The following is a 6172-nucleotide window of genomic DNA, read 5'->3' as shown; positions in this document are numbered from 1 at the left end:
CCCATTTCAATATCACATGAAATACCAATGAATGTATGCAAGTCCATTTGGGGAGACTACTCAACCCACCATTCGCTACTCTCCACCCGTACCAACCAAGCTCTCCATGTGGGGAATAACTCAACCCACCCAACCAAACTCTCCACTGGCAGCATGGCTGCTTTATCATATAACTAGGGGCCTAGCCTCTTTTAATAACTGGGGCAAAGCCCTTTTTGATAAACTAGGGCAAAGCCCTTTTCGGTAAACTGGGGCAAAGCCCTTTTCGGTAAACTAGGGCAAAACCCTTTTAGCACTTCCTCCATTTTTATAAAACCCAACCCATGCAACATGTCATGTATGCAAAATGTCATGCCCATATTTGAATCAAACAATCACAGTCAAGTCATTCATATCACCAACATATATTCACAATCAAACCACAACCACACAAATTAAGTCAGTCACTTGCCCACAAGGGCAAAACAGTCATTTAACACCCTAGGGGCAAAATAGTAATTTTACCCCACAAGGGTATCTCAGTAATTCTACCCTATAGGGGTATTTCGGTATTTCTACCTTCTAAAGGTATTTCGGTAATTCTACCCTACATGGGTATTTCAATAATTCTACCCTACAGGGCTATTTCAGTAATTCTACCCTATAGGGGTATTTCGGTAATTCTACCTTACAGGGGTATTTCGATAATTCTACCTAATAGGGGTATTTCGGTAATTCTACCTTACAGGGGTATTTCAGTAATTTTACCTTACAAGAGTATTTCAGTAATTTTTCCCTATAGGGGTATTTTAGTAATTCTACCCTATAGGGGTATTTCGACATTTTACAAATCGAGATTATTTCGATAACTTCACAAATCAGGGGTATTTTGGTAATTTTACAAGCCAGGGGTATTTTGGTAATTTTACAAACCAGGAGTATTTTAGTAATTTTACAAACCAGGGGTATTTTGGTAATTGGTAAAATGGTAATTCTATAAATCGAGGGTAAAATTGTAATTCTGTAAATCAAGGGTAAAACGGTAATTCTGTAAATCAATGGTACTTTGGTAATTTTACAAATTGAGGGCATTTCAGTAATTTGGTAAACTAAAGTATTCTAAACAGGGATAACAATACGAATGGGCCTAAAGCCTATTCTTGGCCCAAATGGGCCCACACGCTCGTGTGGCCCCTTTTAGCCCAAATCTAGCCACAGATATGAGATTCACCTAGCCTAGTCCAACATTTACTACACAATCAAACAACTTATCCAATTGGGCCCGTAGGCCCATTGGGCCCACATGACCCCTTTCGGTCCATCGCGGCCCGAAGTAGCCATTCTACAACTAGAGTAGTGAGAAATACACACCTGATTGGAGACTGGAGTTAATCCACGCTCCGAGCACTCTTAGCCGACGCCCAACCCAAACGAGTACGCCTTAAAGCAAAAGGGATCAGCCAAGAAAGGTACCTTTGCTCTCCCCATAGTTCTCTCTATTTAAAGCCAGCTTCGCATCCACTCTTATGTTAGCTTCCCGATGTGGGAACCCTCCAACATCAGAGTTTAAATTCAACACCAACTCTTGCCGACCCTGTTAGCAAAGTAAATGCTCTTTGCTTGCCATGAGTTTCGAACCCTGGACCTCCTTACCAACTCTCTGACGCCACCTTCTTGCCTCTTATGTGGCGCTACTTTGCCACTAGACCACAAGGCTTTTGTGGCACAATTTCTCCAACAATATTCTTAAGGCCTACCTACTACACCTGTGGTTTGATTCACCTTAAACCAAAATTTTGCTAGAGTCCGTGTTTGAACCGGGACTTGTCCAACACTTCTCAAAGACACTTAACCACTAAAACAAGCCTTCATTAATTAAATTTACATGCACAACAAAATATTATAAGCTGCCTTCAACCGCTCCCATGCTCAAGGCCCAAAACTTCTAGGCCCAAATTCAGGGTGTTACAATTTTGACATATCAAATCAAATGGTGTGGTCTTGACATGCATAATCAAGCAAGTTCTAGAATAACAATTCAATACTGATGCACTCGTAATGAAAGTGAGCATGAAATAAATAATAGATGCTCTAAAGGCTCAAGCTCTCACAAAAATTTATGGCTTTTTGATGTTTAAACTTTCAAATTCCTTCTCAAGATAATACCTAAACTTAAGGAAACAACCTAAAAGTTTTTAATTCTTCAAAAATCAACTTATCATACTTGATTCTTTAATGTTTTAAAGTTTAAACAATCAATGTATAAATGCCTATGTTTTAATTCAAGACATATCAATAAAAATCATAAATTAATTAAAATTCATTCTAATAGTGATATGTGTAATTCACGTGAGAATAAGACAATATTCAGGGATTTCTAATGATGATATAAAAGACCCCCCACACTTAAGTTGTACATTGTCCTCAATGTACAAAGACAGATATAACGAAAAAGATAAATTTATAATCATAAGATAGGAAGAGAAGTGAAACTTCCTGAATGATGAATGAATTCCTCGAATTGGAGTTTTGGAGAGTAATCGGCGTGAGAGTGGAGGAGGATACTCCGGTGGTGGTAGAGGTTCATTAGTCCATAAGTCCTGCGCCAAAAGAATATTATATCTGGTGGTAGCTATGGTCGTGGTCGAGCAGGACATGGCAGTCGTGGAGAACCTTCCCCGGGGGAGTTTTTAATTCCTATGCGAGGATGAGCTTTGGAGCTCTTTCTGATTGTGATAAAATCAGGAACTCTTTAAGAGGTATACTAAAGCATAATTACTCGTAGTGAAATAGCTGAAGAATAAAAATTGTAAAAACTCAAGATAAAATATTATTAAAAGGAAATAAAAAAATAATTTCAAGATATAGAGATAAAAATAAAATAAAATAAATAATAGGTTTTTATAGAGAAATTAGGGCACACGGCCGTGGGGCACGCCCGTGTGCTCTAATCTCATCCCGTACATTTCGTAGTTTTCAAAATTAGGCGCATTAGTGTACACGGCCATGTTGCACATTCATGTCAATCTTCGTTCCCTTCTCCCACGCCCGTGTATGCAGGTGCACGCCCTTGTTAAATTGACAGGTTCACCCACGGTTTTAAAACACGAGCATGTTGCACGCCCGTGTTATTTTGGCAGTTTCGCCCACGGCCATGTCACACGGTTGTGGCTACTTATAGCATCCTGTGTTGGGGAAAAAAATTTTGCCCTGTTTTCACACGGCTGTATCGCATGGCCATGTTGAATCCGTGGTATGTGCACGGCCTACGGCACGCCTGTGTGCCTGGCCGTGTGGTTTTGAAAAGCCTGTGTTCAATGATTTGGTTAGTATGTTAGATTTTAAAAACTAAAATTTAAAGAAAGTAATATTGTTAGTGCTCGGGTTGCCTCCCGATAAGCGCTTATTTATAGTCTAAGCTCGACTTACCTCTCTGGTGAATGGTCATGGTGGTTCGAGGAGTTTATACTCCTCATTCCTGCTATGAATTTTATCAACATAAGGTTTAAGACGAGTACTGTTTACCTTGAACGTGCCGAATTTGGGGTGATTTACCTCGATCGTACTGTATGGAAAAATGCTAGTTACCGTAAGAAGGGTTTTTTCATTCGGTTCAGAAGTGGCGTTCGAGGATCTGCTGCATCTTGTAGTACTTTGTCTCCAACTTGAAGTTGATTTTTGGAAGAATTAGGCTCATCATGGTGTGGTTTTGGTTTATCGTGTTTTCTCGGTTTATGTGTCCGCCATTCATCTAGCTCCTCAATTTGTAACCTTCGTTCTTCATGGATGGGTTCTTTGTTGTTGCTTGGCTTATGTATGTTTTTTGGACCTGTTTCCTACAAAGAAGGTTGCACCATATGGTTAGTTTTAGCCGAATGATTTGTACAGTCACCTTCGATTTTTGATGTGTTATTCGAATTACGGGCTTGAAGGGTGATTGTTTCATCTCCCACACGAAATGTGAGTTCACCTGTGCCAACATCAATAATTGTTCTAACAGTTGCTAAAAAGGGCCTTCCCAAAATTAAAGGAACGTTACTATCCTCTTCTATGTCTAAAACAACAAAATCAACTGGGAATATAAATTTTTCAATTTTAATGAGTATGTCTTCAATGATACCCCTAGGAAATCTGACAGTTTTATTTGTTAATTGAATGCTCATCCTAGTTTGTTTGGGTTTCCCTAGACCTAGTTTCTTAAACAATTTGTAAGGCATAACATTAATACTAGCTCCTAGATCAGCCAACGCATTATTAACATCTAAACTACCAATTAGACAAGGAATCGTAAAACTCCCTAGATCTTTTAGTTTATTGGGTAGCTTATTCTGAAGAATGGTTGAGCAAACCGCGTTCAGCTCCACATGCGACCTTTCATCTAACTTTTGTTTATTTGCTAGAAGCTCCTTTAAAATTTTGACTGCGTTTGGCATCTGCGAAAGTGCTTCAATAAACGGTAAGTTAATATGTAGTTTTTTTTAAAAGTATAAGGAATTTATCAAATTGTTCATCTGAACGGTCCTTCCTTATTGTATTGGGGTATGGCACACGAGGTTTATATTCTGCACTTACTGATTTTTGTTCGTTTTGGCCTACCTCATTCTTACCTTTGCTTACCACCGGTTCTAGCCTTGGTTTTGCCACTAACCCTTCCTCATCTTGAATGGCAATTGCGTTGAGTTGCTCCCTTGGGTTAGATTCAATGTTGCTTGGCAGGATACCTTGTGGTCGTTCGGAAATCAACTTGGCGAGCTGTCTAATCTGAGTTTCGAGCCCTTGGATTGATGCTTGTTGATTTTTGAGTGCCGTCTCGGTATTCTAAAAACAAGTCTCTGACATCGAGATGAATTTGATTAGCATCTTCTCAAGGTTCGGCTTTTTCTCCTGCTGGTATGGTGGTTGCTGAAAGCCTGGAGGGGGTGGTGGTTTCTGATTTCCTTGGCCTCCCCATGAAAAATTTGGGTGATTCCTCTAACTTGCATTGTAAGTATTGCTATAAGGATTGTTTTGAGATCGAAGATTATCACCCATGTAATTTAACTCTCGTTCTCCTTGTTGTGGCCATAAGGTGGGTATTCTGAACTACTCGATCCACCTCTATTTGCTTCGCACTGCATTTCTGGGTGAACCTGTGAAGAACTAAGAAAACCATCAATTTTCTTATTTAAGAGTTCTACCTGAGTAGAGAGCATGGTGACCGAATCGAAGTTATAAACACCAGTTGTTTTCGTTGGCTTTATCCTCATGACTTGCCACTGATAGTTATTCAGTGACATCTCATCTATAAATTCATAGGCATCTTCAGGTGTTTTATTATTGATGGTTCTGCCAGCAGCTGCGTCAACAATTTGTCGAGTCGAAGGATTCAAGCCTTATGAAAAGTTTGAACCTGTAGCTAAAGTGGTAACCCATGGTGAGGGCATCTTCGCAAAAGGTCCTTATATCTCTCTCATGTATCGTAGAGTGTTTCTAAATCCATCTGCACAAAAGAAGAGATATCATTACATAATTTAGCCATTTTAGCCGGCGGAATATATTTTAGTAAAAACTTTTCGGTCATTTGTTCCCAAGTAGTGATTGACCCCTGCAGTAATGAATTTAACCACTATTTAGCTTTGTTTCTCAATGAAAAAGGGAATAACTGAAGGCGAATGTCATCATCAGAAATGCCATTAATTTAAATGTATCACGTAGTTCTAAAAAGTTTGCTAAGTGAGCGTGGGATCTTCGTCCTGCAAACCATCAAACAGAACAAATTGCTGTATCATTTGAATTGTGTTAGGTTTCAGTTCAAAAGTATTGAAGTTGTAGCAGGCCTAACTATGCTCGATTTAGTTCCTGCTAAAAATGGTTTAGCATAATCATACATAGTGCGCGGAGCAGGATTCTGATTTTTTGGATTAACAACAATCACAGGAGGTATCAGGTTTTCCTGATTTTCATCCATCTCCTTGGTTGTGGTTTGAATATCGGCCTCTTGCTCGTTCTCTGTGTATCTTAAGCTTCGTCTTATTTCTCTTTGGTTTCTACGAATTGTGCGATCGATCTCACTGTTAAAAATTAATGGTCCTAATGGGTTTCTTCTAATCATAAACTATAAGAACCTGCCAGAAAAAGGGGAAAAGAAGAATTAGTAATAAAAATTAGAAATAAATTTAAATTGCAGTAAAAGTAAATGGCTAAAGTAATAAAA

General features: G+C 39.0%; 1 non-coding gene across 1 annotated transcript; it reads left to right on the top strand.

Annotated features, from left to right (window-relative positions):
* The first annotated feature begins 5384 nt into the window (after positions 1–5384).
* On the top strand, positions 5385–5491 carry LOC128287133 (small nucleolar RNA R71). Its single transcript, XR_008277830.1, has one exon. It is a non-coding gene; the product is annotated as a small nucleolar RNA R71 (small nucleolar RNA).
* Positions 5492–6172: the final 681 nt, after the last annotated feature.

Source organism: Gossypium arboreum, chromosome 13 (genome assembly GCF_025698485.1).
Source record: "Gossypium arboreum isolate Shixiya-1 chromosome 13, ASM2569848v2, whole genome shotgun sequence".
In the NCBI taxonomy this organism is placed as follows: Eukaryota; Viridiplantae; Streptophyta; class Magnoliopsida; order Malvales; family Malvaceae; genus Gossypium; species Gossypium arboreum.
The sequence above is the reverse complement of the archived record's forward strand: the minus strand, read 5'-3'. Positions and strand labels throughout refer to the sequence as shown.